General features: G+C 37.1%; 1 pseudogene; it reads right to left on the bottom strand.

The window, feature by feature from the left end:
- Positions 1-11,475: 11,475 nt before the first annotated feature.
- Positions 11,476-14,337, bottom strand: LOC117066494 (annotated as a pseudogene).
- Between the last annotated feature and the right edge of the window lie 207 nt (positions 14,338-14,544).

Raw genomic sequence — 14,544 nt, 5'->3', positions numbered from 1 at the left:
CCATTAGAATTATTAAAGTAAAAAAAAATACTGACAGTAAGTTCCAGTGAGGATGTAAACCAGCTGGAACTCTAAGACATTGCTGATGAGAATGGAATATTACATAGTCACTCTAAAAAATAATTTGATAGATTCTTATAAATTTAAATATACATCTATCATATGAGCCAGAAGTCTCATTCTTAGGCATTTATCTTAGATAAATGAACATTTGTTTTCACAAAAAAACTGTATAGGAATGTTTATAGCAAGTCTATTCATAATTTCCAAAAACTGAAAACAAGCAAATGTCTTTCAATGGGAGAGTGAATAAATAAACTGTAGTAAATAAAGTAAATAAATAGAATATTATGCAGCAATAAAAAGGAAAGAACTATGGATACATGCAACAACTTGGATGGATCTCACAGGCAGTATACTGAATAAAGGATCCAATCTCAAAAAGCTAAATATTATATGTTTACATTTACATTACATTGTCCAAAAGGCAAAACTGTAGTGGAGGATCATTGTATGCCAGGAGTTGGGTTGGAGGGAAGGGTGTAAATATAAAGGGATAACACAAGGGAGGTTTGTTAGGGTGATGGAACTGGTTTTAATCTCATTATGGGCATGGTTAAATGTATCTATACATTTGTTAAAATTCATAGAACTGCACATCAGAAGAAAAAAGTGAATTGTATTATATAATAGTTTAAAAATAAAAAGAGCATTGAAATAATCAAAATTCATTGTAGTTACACTTTTCAAAAGGTCTCTTTTCTTATGTGTCACAAAAATATGTAAGTGCCTTGCTAGCATAAAAACAAGTCAAAATCAAACAGAACAAAATAACAATGAAAAGAAGAACAGTAGTGGCAACAAAGCACTTAGAGGTAAACTGCGTTGACACAACTAAAGTACTGTGGAATTCTGCAATTATGAAGCACAATATCTCTCTTGTATTAAAATATCTTTCTCTTGAGTTTATTGTTAAGAAATTTGGCTCCATGTAATCACTTGACCTTCTTTTCTTTCATGCTGATATTCATTTGAATGTTTTGATTAATAAGTTTTTACTCCAGGAAGGTATTCACTTCTTATTTCTGAAATACTTCTTTAAGTTCGGCAGACTACTCATATGCATAGTAATATTTGAATTTTAATGTGCTCTCTAAAGATTATCCAAAAGCACTTAATGAATACTCTAGTTTGTGTAATAAGATATTGCTATTCACACCTCGGGATTCCAGAGTACATACATATTAAATAGGAATTAATATTTATGGTTGTTCCCATAATTATTCTAAAACAGCGACAAAGCTATGAAGAAATCTCATTTCTGATGTGCAGTTCTATGAATTTTAACACATGTGTAGATACATTTAACCATGACCATAACGAGATTATCTGATTATTGAACTAACAAAAGCTAAATCTAAATGTATCTACTTCATAGATTTTTAGAGGAATGACTTAATTTATAAGGAAGATGCTTTTTTTGTTTTTTTTTTTGGATGGAGTCTCACTCTGTTGCCCAGGCTGGAGTGCAATGACACCATCTCGGCTCACTACAATCTCTGCCTCCTGGGTACAAGCGATTCTCCTGCCTCAGCCTCCTGAGTAGCTGAAATTAAAGGTGCACTCCACCACGCCCACCTAATTTTGTATATTTAGTAAGACAGGGTTTCACTGTGTTAGCCAGGATGATCTCGAATTCTCGGCCTCTGAAAGTGCTGGGATTACAGGCGTGAGCCACCATGCCTGGCCTAAGATGCATTTTAAAAACTCTTTACATCCCCGATGAAACTAAGACTAAACATTGTACTTTAAAACATCTGATTCTTTGAAATCATGCATAAATCTTAGCTTCAAGATCAATCTCTTGTTCCTCTGGCTGAAAATTGTATCGGATTATCCCTTATTAAGGTGTTTATTTAACAGAAACCTACCTGAATCTTTCAGAAAAATATTATTGTTTAATATTTAAGGTATTATAAAAGACATGATCTAAAGTAGTTTGTTTCTCATGTCTTCTAATTTAACAAAGAAACACTGCACTAAATTAGTCATTTATTTTGTAAATATATCTTTTGTAAAAGCACCTACTATGTGCCAAGCTCTGAGGAAGGCATTGAGAATATAATGGTTTTATGAGCTCAAATATGTCTCCCTCTCTACCTCTCATAAATTCATCTGTTGAAATCCTAACACTTAGTGCCACATAATACAATTATATATTTAGAGATAGAGTCTTTAAAGGGGCAATTAAGTTAAACCAAGGTCAATAGAATGTGCTCTAATCCAATATTATTGGTGTCCTCATAAGGAAGTAGATTAGGATACAGACACACACAGAGAGAGGACCATGTGCCCACTTGAAGGGAAGAAGGCCACCTGCAAGCCAAGGAGAGAGGCCTCAGAAGAAACCCACCTGTTGACACCTTGATTTTGGACCTCTAGCTCCAGAATTGTGAGAAAATAGATGCAAATATGTACCCGACTGGTACTAAAGTCAAGTAGTGAGACAGAAACAAAACACTACATGAGTAACAATTACCATAGATTCTGTCTAAGAAAATTATGGGGGCTGCAGCAGAATAAAACAAAGGTACCTGATTTACTTTTCCAAAGGTGATGTTTTAAAGTGACGATTGTATGGTATGATAGTCATCTGGTTAAATAAAAGGAAAATTCTTCCAGGTAGCAAAAATAACAAAAAACAAATTCGAGAAAGAGTTTGACCCCCTGAAATGACTGAGAAAATGCTACTGTAGGAGGAATTCAGTGAGTGAGGGGGAGAGAGTAGGCTGTGGATAGAGAAACAGGCAGGGCTGGAACAAAGATAATATTTTAGAATTCACTGTTTTTCAGCTCATTCTCTGTTACTTTTAACTCACCTTTGGCCTTTGAACACCCTTCTGGGAGATAACTCCTAGTTCTTCTCTTCTGAATTTGTTTTTTAGGACTGCTGCGTAGAGGCACGTATTCTTGTGTTTTATTTAAGACAGAATGTTGCTTGGAGCCACCTTCTTCTAGGCTCTAGTAAAGAGTAAAAGGTTAGGCTATAGTAAAGTGTAAAAGGTTAGACTGAGACATTTCAAGCCCCTTTCTACCTTAATATTCTGTGACTCTCTGCCCTTTTTTGCCGCTTTTAATTATTTTTTTTTTTTTTTTTTTTTTTTTTTTGAGACGGAGTCTCGCTCTGTCGCTCAGGCTGGAGTGCAGTGGCCGGATCTCAGCTCACTGCAAGCTCCGCCTCCCGGGTTTACGCCATTCTCTCGCCTCAGCCTCCCGAGTAGCTGGGACTACAGGCGCCCGCCATCTCGCCCGGCTAATTTTTTGTATATTTTAGTAGAGACGGGGTTTCACCGTGTTAGCCAGGATGGTCTCGATCTCCTGACCTCGTGATCCGCCCGTCTCGGCCTCCCAAAGTGCTGGGATTACAGGCTTGAGCCACCGCGCCCGGCCCACTTTTAATTATTATATATTGCTTTAGGCTTGAATACACATGCAGGAAAAAGACAAATAAAAAAAGTTGTTATAAAATCTTTAAATCATGGCTCATTACAGAAGAACCCTTGAGGTGTGCTCTCATTAGTGTGGGTTGTTTGCATGTTTTTATTTATTTATATTTGATCATTCACCTACCTAATGTTTATTGACGGTGCACTGTATGCTAAGTTTGTGCTAGATGCTTAGTGGTCTATTAACACTGTTCATCTCTTCCTGCTTCTTAGTGTCTAGAGAGGAAAACAGGCACTAAGAAGCCAAATAAATAAATATGTAATACAAATTGTAATGAGTGCTTAGAAAGAAACACACTAAGTAGAGTGATTAAAAAATAACTATGGAAAAAACAATTTATTGGATTGGAATATTCTCATCCTTAAAAGATGAGAAGGAATCACCTAGGTGAAGTAGAAACAAAAACATTCCCAGTATAGGAAACTGCAAATTCAAATACCTTGAATCTGAAAGTTGTTGTTTATTTTAGGAGCTAGTAACCACACAGCATGGTGAGGGTGTATTGTAACATGGCATCAGAGGAAACTAGAAAGAAATGCATGGCTGAGGAACACGGGTAAAGGTGAAAGCCATCATTCTCAGCAAACTAACACAGGAATAGAAAATCAAACATCGCATGTCCTCACTCATAAGTGGGAGTTGAACAATGAGATCACCTGAATGCAGGGAGGGGAACATCACACACCATGGCCTCTTTAGGGGATAGGCGGTAAAGGGAGGGAGGGCATTAGGACAAATTCCTAATGCCTGTGGGGCTTAAAACCTAGATGACGGGTTGACAGTTGCAGCAAACCACCATGGCACATGTGTACCTATGTAACAAACCTACACGTTCTGCACACGTATCCTGGAACTTAAAGTTAAAAAAAAAAAAAAAAAGCATGAACCACATCTCGACTTTATAGGATGTGGCCAGGGGTGGGTGGTTAGTGGATTAAATAACCAAAAGTATAAGCAGAAAATTTCCAAAAATGATCAGTGGTCTGGGGCCCATTATTCATTGTCCTTAATAAAACCAAGTCTTCTAAGTTTGTGTGTATTTATTTCTATTTTCTGAACTTTAACTCTATGTGGATAATTAATTTAATTATCTATGCTGGGTTTTATTTAAGCTACCACATTTGCTTTATCTTATTTAATTTAAGGGACTTTAGAGCAATATTCTGTATTATAGGAGAATAAGGAATATATCCCCTTTCACAGAAATAACTTCAATGGAAGAATAAGAATAAAAACAGAGAGAATGCATGTGTGTGTTATTATCCTTAAAAAAAGTAGCGACTGACCTCTGTCATAGCAGATCTGGTTCAAAGAGCTTGAACTGAAGCTTTGCTGTAGAACAAGGTTTAATAAAACTCAGCTCTACCTTTTTTCTTAACCTGGTAGCTAAAGAAAACTTCTTTAACAAGTAAAATTAAACTGAAAAAGAATAAATCCATTGTGCTGAGGCTTTCTTTTGAAGTTCCAACAGTGGTATAATTAAAGTAGGATTTCTGTAGGCAGCATGCGGGAAAAAGAGGAGCAAATCAGCTAATATGAAAGGGAGTACCTTAAAGAAAAGTAAAAAGTATTAAGATTAAAGTTATTTAAGAACCACAAACTTTTATTGCATGGAGGAAGGTTGACTTCTTTGAGCTTTTGAAATTACATTTCAAAGACCATGGGGAGACATTAATAAAAGAAATATGTGGGATGAAGAATAGAAATGCTTTCTTGATATCATGATCTTTAAAAAAAAACAAACAAAACACTGGAAACTCTTGCACATAAAACAATGAAAGTTCTATTTTTGAGACATGGAAAATAGATTGAAATGACCGTAGGACATAAGATATCCTGTAGATCTAGATCAACCTTCCCCCCACCAAACAAAAATACCCAATCTCAGTTATACGCACTTTTTTGGGTCAAATTAAATGTAGTATACACTCATTTGGGTAACTTAGGAATTTTCAAAAGATAGAAAGAATTGGCTTGGGCATTTTTACCATCCAAAGGCAGCAACCAGTGACAGTCTAGTATTCCTCCTCCTGTCCACTTTATAGTGTTGAGTGATTTGGTTGGGATTGTGTTCCATCCTCCGTTCAGTGTTCTGCAGTCTCATTATAAAAATGAACACTCACCCAGTAATCAGAAACTTCTGGTAAGTCGACCCCAGAATTACACAATAGTCTGTGTAGTAGACGCAGGGCCATTTGCTTAAAAGGACCTTTACTGTGGACACTCAGGGTATTAATAATTTTTAAATATTTTTTAAGTAGAAGTAACAAAAAACAGATGATTCCTAATCCCAACATCCAGGGATAATCACTGTTAACCTCCCTACATATTTCCTTTTGTTGTTTTTCTAAACCATTGTTAAATTGTTCTCCAGAAATATCCATCACCTTACATTCCCACCAACAACTGAGAGAGTCTGTTTCACTATAGTTCCATTAAGAGAATTATTTTTAAACATTATTTATTCCTTCTCAATTTGATACATAAATTGGCATCTTGTTGATTTTTTAATGTACATTTTGTTGATTGTTATCCAAGTTTAAGTCTTTCTATTTGATGATTGTTAACTGCTTTTCTCCTTTGAAAATATCCCGTGCCTTCTACCTTAATATTTGCTAATCCTTTTCTCCTGTTTTCTAAGATATATTTATGTATAAAAGATGTTAATTCCACACCTATGACAATGCTTTTTAAAGATGTCAATGGACTCTCAATTCATTTTCAGTGTTTTATTACATGGAGAAATGTTAAATTTTTACATATTCAGATTTATTCATCTTTTCCTTATATGAATTTTTTCTTGTTTTAAACCCTCCTTGGACAGCTGAAGATAGACTAAAATATACTAAATATTCATGTATTAGTCTTTTAGATCTTTTTGAAGTTTCATTTATTACAATTATTTTTATTTGTGAATGCATTTATCATAGAAGTATTAAATAAATATGCTTTTATTGAAGAAGATCAAGAAATATCTCTTTTGAGAAAACATGACTTTTCACTTGCTTTCATCCCCCCACCACTTTTTCTATCCCAAAGTAATAAACAAAGCTAACATGTCGATGTATATAATAACTCATTTTTCTTTGTATTTATACATGTGCTTGCCCACACTTATATACAAAACTACACATTTACATAAGTAATATTATACTATATGCCTTCTTTCCCTGCTCTTTTACTTAACAAGAGTCTTAGATATATTTCTCTATCACAGAATATGTTGTTTTTATTATTTTTAACAGCTGCATAATATTCCATAATATGGATGTACTGCACACTTAAATAATTATTTAAATAATTTATAGTACATCCATATTATGAAATACATACCCTACATTTAAGGGTAATGATATTGTTTTCCTTTGGTTTTGTTAAGAAATTTTTTTTATAATGAGCATTATTTTATTTCCCTCTTTGTATATACATGTGAGTATGTCTTTCATTCATGTTCTTAGAATCAGAATTGCTATGCCAAATGAAACACATTTTATTTTTAGTAGTTGTTTTAGTAGTTTTAATACATAATATTCATACATATTTATGGGGTACATATGATATTTAATTACATGAGTAGATTGTGTAATAATCAAGTGAGGGTATTTGGTGTATTCATAATCTCAAATATTTATCATTTCTCTGTATTGGAAACATTTCAAGTTCTCCCTTCTAACTATTGTGAAATATACAACACATTGCTGTTAACTATAGATGCCTTACTCTGTTATCAAACACTGGAATTTATTCCTACTATTTAGTCATATGTTCACACTTACTAACAAACCTCTCTTCATCTACCATCATCATGCACAATCCTTCTCAGCCTCTGGTATGTATAATTCTACTCTCTACCTCCATGAAATCAACTTTTTAAATTTCCACACATGAGTGAGAACATATGACATTTTTTTTTGTGCCTGGCTGATTTCGCTTAATGTAATCACCTCCACTTCTATCTATGTTGATACAAATAAAATGATTTCATTCCTTTTTATGGTCAAATAGTATTCCATTGTGTATATATGCCACGTTTTAAATTCATTTATCTGTTAATGAGCACAGGTTGATTCTGTACCTTTGCTATGGTGAGTAGTGCTGCGGTAATCATGGGGGTGCATGTATCCCTTTAATATACTGATTTCTTTTTCTTTCTGTAAATACTCAGTAGTGGGATTGCTGAGTTGTATGGTAATTTTATTTTTAGCTTTTTAAGAAATCTCCATACTGTTTTCCAGGGTGGCTGTACTAATTTATATTCCCACCAACGGTATAATAGTTACTTTTTCTTTGCATTCTTGCCAGGATACGTCTTTTTTTTTGTCTTTTTATGATTGATAATCATTCCAACTTGAGTAATATGATATCTCATTGTGGTTTTCACATGCATTTCCCTGATGATTGGAGATGCTGAGTGTTTTTTAATATACCCATTGGTCATTTGTATGTATTATTTTGAGAAATATCTATCTATTCACATCCTTTGACAATTTTTTAGATGAGATTATTTACTTTTTGCCTGTTGAGTTGTTTGAGTTCCTTGTATATTCTGGATATTAGTAACTTGTCAGATGAGTGATTTGCAGATATTTTCTTACATTCAATAGATTTTCTTTCCATTCTGTTATTTCCTTTGCTCTGCAGAAGCTTTTTAGTTTAATATGGTCCCATTTGTCTATTTTTGGTGTTGTTTCCTGTGTTTTTGAGGTCTTAGCTGTGACTTCAAAATCTTTGCATAGTTCAATGTGTTTCCTCTATGTTTGCTTCTAGTAGTATTACAGTTTATTATACATGTTTAATGTTTTAATCCATCTCACATTCATTTCTATATATGGTGAGAGATAGGGGTTCAGTTCTATTTTGTACATGGATATATAATTTTCCCAGCACCATTTTTTGAACAGACTATCCTTATCCCAGTGAATGCTCTTGGTACTTAGTCAAAATTAGGTCTAAAATGTGGGTTCATTTCTGGTTTCTCTGTTCTGTTCCTTTAGTCTGTGTGTCTGTTTGTATACTAATACCATGCTGTTTTGTTTACTAAGGCCTTGTAACATATTTTGAAGTCAGACAGTGTAATACCTTCAGCTATGCTCTTTTTGCTTAGTGTTGCTTTGATTATTTGGACTCTTTTTTGGTTCCATACAAACTATAGAATTGCTTTATTCTATTTTTATGAAAAATGACATTGATATTTTGACAGGCTTTGATTAAATCTTTAGATTGCTTTGGGTAGTATGGTCACTTCAATGATGTTACTTCTGACCCATGAGTATGGGACGTCTTTCCATTTGCTTGTATCATCTTTAAAGTTTTCAATGGTGTTTAGTAGTTTTTTTTTTGTAGTAGAAGTCTTTTACCTTTTAGGTTAAATTTATTCCTAGGTACTTTATATATTTTTGGAGCTGTTGGAAATGAAGTTGCATTCCTAATTTCTTTTTCAGCTAGTTAGTGTGTAGACATGCTACTGATTTTTGTATGTTGATTCTGCATCCTGCATCTTTACCAAATTTATTAATCAGATCTCAGAGTTTTAAGGATTATTAGTGATATTTGAGAACTTGTACCTGCCATTTTACTGATTTCTGGTTGTTTTGCATATCCTTTATTCCTTTATTTCTCTCTTATTGTTTTATTGTGGTTTGGTGGGTTTCTGTAGTGGTAACATTTGAGTCTTTTCTCTTCCTTATTTGTGTTTTTACTCTACCAGTGGGTTTTATGCTTTTGTGGATTTTCTTTTTTTCTTTTTTCTACGATTATGTATAGAATTTCTTGAACACAAAGTTTAGAAATAGCCACCTGGAAACATCAACTCTAAATGAATGGGATCAGTGTTCCAAAGTAGAGACATTAGGGTTTCACACACATAGGGAAAGACAGAGAAACCTTAGCAGACTCACAACATTTTCCGTTCAAGAGTAGTGCATAGGTTGCAGCAACTTGATTGGTTACAGATTAATACACTTCGTGGAAGGTTACTTTATCACTCCATAAGAAGGGACAATGATCCCAGGAGGTCCTATCTTTGGGGCTGCTTAGTCTTCCTAATTATTTACAGGAAAACTCTTAGAAGTTGAGCCTGCATACCACTGGACTCAGGTTACATGGCCACATTCCTCTCAAGGCTCAGAACTACCTAAAGGTCGATAGCTTTAAATTTAAGTTATTTGATGTTTGAATTATTTAATTTCCTACTAAGATAAAGGTACTCTCTCCCTTGCTGTTTGTCTTTCAAAGAGAGCTCCCAAGTTTTTCAGAAATACATCCCTGGGTCATTAAGCTGAAAAAAGGTTTAGTTAGTTTCTAAAAAAAATACAAAGTTAGCCGATCATGGTGGCTCATGCCTGTAATCCCAGCTACTTGGGAGGCCAAGGCAGGAGAATCGCTTGAACCCGGGAGACAGAGGTTGCGGCAAGGCGAGATCGTGCCTTGCACTCCAGCCTGGGTAACAAGAGAAAAACTCCGTTAAAAAAAAAAAGAAAGAAAAAGAAAAAGAAAAGAAACACCTCAGAAGACAGAGAAAATGCATTCACAAATTTTCTAAATAAACGTCCTAAGAAAAGAGACAAAGGGAAAGAAAATCTCTTCTCTTATTTTTAAAAAAGGAATTATATCTCTCATTTATTTGATTGTTTGTTTGAGATGGGGTCTAGCTTTGTTGTCCAGGCTGGAGTGTGGTGGCAAGATCAGAGCTCACTGCAGCCTCCAACTTTCTGGCTCAAGCGATCGTCCGACCTCAGCGCCCCCAGCAGCTGGGACCACAGGCTTGCACCACCACATCTGGCTGATTTTTCTGATTTTTAGTAGAGACGAGGTCTCACTATTGTTGCCCAGGCTGATCTCGAACTCCTGAGCTCAAGCGGTGCTCCCGCCTCGGCCTCTCAAAGTGCTGGGATTACAGGTGTGAACCACCACTCTGGGCCCTGACTTTATTTCCATGAAAAATGAAATATTCCTTCACCTCCTTTGTGTAATTGGCAGTTTTGCATGTCACCTTTCAGTTTCCATTAACCACTCAACCCAGGACCTTGCCTAGTTTAATAAGCCATTCTAATTGTCAGTCCCTGCTGCAACCAGCGCCTCACTCCACTCCTTTACCAAGGTCCCTGCCCCTCTCCCCCGCCCTGCCCCAAAAGAGGGGAGCTCACCCTGTAGGATGCGTGACTCTGCCTGCTGAAACAAGGTGCTTTGCATTAACACCATTTTCAACTTAAGAGGAAAAACGATTCAGCGTTCAGTACAGGTGGCCCACTACAATATGTTGTTTTACCTTCGATTGTTTGAAATATTAACTTAAAACGTACAGGAAGCATCCCTGTGATATTAGGGGTAATATCACCGCACATCAGAAACAATCCACCAATCAGAACCCAGAGAATACAGTCCTGGAGGGCAAGAGGATGACAGCAGGCGACATCCCGGGCCAGACTGAGGAGAAAGCCAAGACCCGTCCCCTCCAGGACCTGCCCTTCAGAACAACACCCCTTCCAGACCTTGCCCCCAAGAGGACGATCACGCTGTGGCACCGCTCCTTCCAGCTCTCTGGCCAGGGCCCCAGGCAGCCTCATTCTTCTTGCCCAGCGTAAGTCCTGTTCAAGGCCCCGCCCCTTCTAACCAGGCCCCGCCCCCACAACAGCCTCCACCTCCCGTAGCCAGGTGTGGGGGTAATCTACCTGCCTTGGCCTCACAAAGTGCTGGGATTGCAGGCGTGAGCCACCGCACCCGGCCCAATCTTCTTCTTCTTCTTTTTTTTTTTTTTTTTTTTTGAGGAGGAGTCTCGTTCTGTCGCCCAGGCTGGAGTGCAGTGGCGCGATCTCGACTCACTGCAAGCTTCGCCTCCCGGGTTCACGCCATTCTCCTGCCTCAGCCTCCTGAGTAGCTGGGACTACAGGCACCCACCACCATGCCCGGCTAATTTTTTGTATTTTTGGTAGAGACTGGGTTTCACCATGTTAGCCAAGATGGTCTCGATCTCCTGACCTCGTGGTCCACCTGCTTCGGCTTCCCACATTGTTGGGATTACAGGCGTGAGCCCCGCGCCTGGCCCCCAGTCTTCTTAACATAAACATTTTAATGTCCATTAATGTTTGAACTCAGTGTTAAGTCAACTCAATCTCAAGTCAATGCTGAAGGCTCTAATGTCAATTAAAGCTTTATGATTTTCTATAGTCATTGTATTTGGAACAATTATCTCAAAAATGAATTTTCTGATGTTCTGCAAGGATTAACCTCGGACTGAAGACTTTGCCACACATATGACATTTGTAAGATTTCTGTCCAGTATAGATTATCTGACGTCTAATGTGGTGTGAACATGAAGTCAAGACTTTGCTACAATCATCACACTTGAGGTTTATCTCCTGTATGAATTCTTCTATGTTTTGCATAATATGAAACTTCCCTGAAGACCTTGCCACAGTCACGACATTTGTAGGGTTTCTCTCCAGCATGAGTTTGCTGATGAACTGCAAGGTATGAACGATGTCTGAAAATTTTGCCACATTTACTACACTTGTAAGATCTCTCTTCATTATGGATTCTCGAATGCTTTGCAAAGGTTATAGTGTTACTGAAGGCTTTGTGAGAATCATTACATTTGTAAAGCTTCCCTATGCTGTGGATTGCTTGATGATGAATAAGTGTGGACTGCCCACTAAAGGCTTTGCCACACTCATTACACTTGTGAGGTTTCTCTCCAGTATGAAGTCTACGATGGCATACAAAGGATAACATCCAACTGAAGGTCTTGCCACACTCATTACAGGCTTGTAAGGTTTCTCTCCAGTATGAACTCTCTGATGTTGTGCCAGGTTTGATTGTTGATTAAAAATTTTCCCACATTCATTATACTTGTAAGATTTGTCTCCAGTATGAATTGCCTTATGAATTACAAGGGCTGAATTTCAAGTGAAGGTCTTGCCACACTCATTACACTTGTAATGTTTCTCTCTAGTATGAAGTCTACGAAGGTCTGTAAGAAATGACTTCTGACTGAAGGTCTTGCCACACTCATTAGACTGTAAGGTTTCTCTCCAGTATGATGTATATGATGACATGCAAGGTTTGCTTTTTGACTAAAAACCTTTCCACATTCATTACATGTGTAAGGTTTCTCTCCAGTATGAACTCTCCAGTATGAACTCTCTGATGTTGTGCAAGGCATGAACCCCTCCGGAAAGCCTTGTCACAAACCTTACATTTGTATGGTTTTTCTGTATTATGAATTCCTTTATGTCTTTCAAGGTGTGAGCTGCAACTGTAAACTTTGTCACATTCTTCACATTTGTAAAGTTTCTCTCCAGTATGAAGTATATGATGAAGTGCAAGGTTTTCTTTTCTACTAAAAGCCTTGCCACATTCATTACATGTGTAAGGTTTCTCTCCAGCATGAATTGCCTTATGCATTGCAAGGGCTGAATTTCGAGCAAAGGTCTTGCCACACTCATTACACTTGTAAGATTTCTCTCCAGTATGAACTCTCTGATGTTGTGCAAGGCATGAAACATGCCAGAAAACCTTGTCACAAACCTTACCTTTGTAAGGTTTCTCTCCAGTATGAAGTCTATGATGAAGTGCAAGGTGTGCTTTTCTACTAAAAGCCTTGCCACATTCATTGCATGTGTAAGGTTTCTCTCCAGTATGAACTCTCTTATGGCATGAAAGGCATGAAGTATCCCAGAAAGCCTTGTCACAAACCTTACATTTGTAGGGTTTTTCCTGCAGTATGAATTCTCCTATGCGTTTTAAGTTGTGATCTGCAACTGTAAACTTTGTCACAGTCTTCACATTTGTAAGGTTTCTGTCCAGTATAAGGTCTATGGCATTGAAGGTAAGACTTCTGACTGAAGGTCTTGCCATACTCATTACACTTGTAAGGTTTCTCTCCAGTATGAACCCGATGGTGGCATGCAAGGTATTGCTTCTGATGAAAGACTTTGTCACATCCATCACGTTTATATTGTTTCTCTACTGAATGGGTTATGTGATGTCTCCTTAAGTGTGAGCTATAAGTAAAGGCTTTGCCACACTCATTACATTGAAAAGACTTTCTTTCATGTGTGCTTCCTGTATTTGTGTGAATAATGAAGAATGGAGGAAATTCTTCCCAAACTTTTTAGAAATATGGGTTTTGAGACTACAAGAAATTATGTGGGATGTTGAAGCTGAGGAAGCATCATTGATAGACTGGTTCACTTGATTACCAATTTTTCCTTCAGTCTGAAATATGTGAAGTTCAGGCAGATGTAAATGAAAGCTTAATCCAAGTTGATCTTTAATAGGCTTGTTTCCACTGTGCCTTTAATCATGTCGGTCTGTACTACCAGTTAACCCTTTGGTTTTTGTCATGGGTGCTTCATGGCCATTTCTTTTGATTTCTTGCCACTAAAACTCAAAGTCATGAATATCTTTCTTGATTTTTGGGATGCAAAAATCTTCAATGTGATGACTTTCATGTCTTCCCAATGTCCCTGTGTGGAACCCTTTTGTATTGCTTTGCCTTATTAATGAGAACTCTATCATGGATTTTAAAGAGCTATCCACAGACTCCAGGTTTCTGTAGTTCTCCAACATCACTTCCCTGTATAAAACCCTCTGCTCAGGGTTCAGGCATTTCCACTCCTCCACAGATAATTCTATAGTCACATCCCTGAAAGTCAAGTGTCCCTGAGGAAGAGCCATCTCTGGCTCCTTCTCTTTGCTCTTCTTGGTGGCTTCCTTACATAACATGAGTCTTTGGAAATCAACTGAACTCTCACCTGGACGTCTCGATTTGCTCTGGGTTGAGAAAGAGGGGTCGGAATTTCCAGGTCTGTGGGAACCCCATGTCGCTGGTATAGCAGCAGCAGAGAACTAGGAAGCTCACAGCCATGGTGCAACCTTCAGTCCACTGTTTTTGTGGATTTTTATGATGGTAGTTATTGTCCTTTTGCTTCCAGGTGTAGAACCTCTTTCTTTTTATTCCAAGTGTAGAACTCCCTTCAGCATTTCTTGTAGAGCTGGTATAGTGCTGATTAATTCCCACAGCTTTTGCTTATCTTG

The sequence above is a fragment of the Trachypithecus francoisi genome, unplaced genomic scaffold (assembly GCF_009764315.1).
Source record: "Trachypithecus francoisi isolate TF-2019V2 unplaced genomic scaffold, Tfra_2.0 Lachesis_group20, whole genome shotgun sequence".
NCBI classification, from domain to species: domain Eukaryota; kingdom Metazoa; phylum Chordata; class Mammalia; order Primates; family Cercopithecidae; genus Trachypithecus; species Trachypithecus francoisi.
This window is presented reverse-complemented; position numbering and strand designations above follow the sequence as displayed.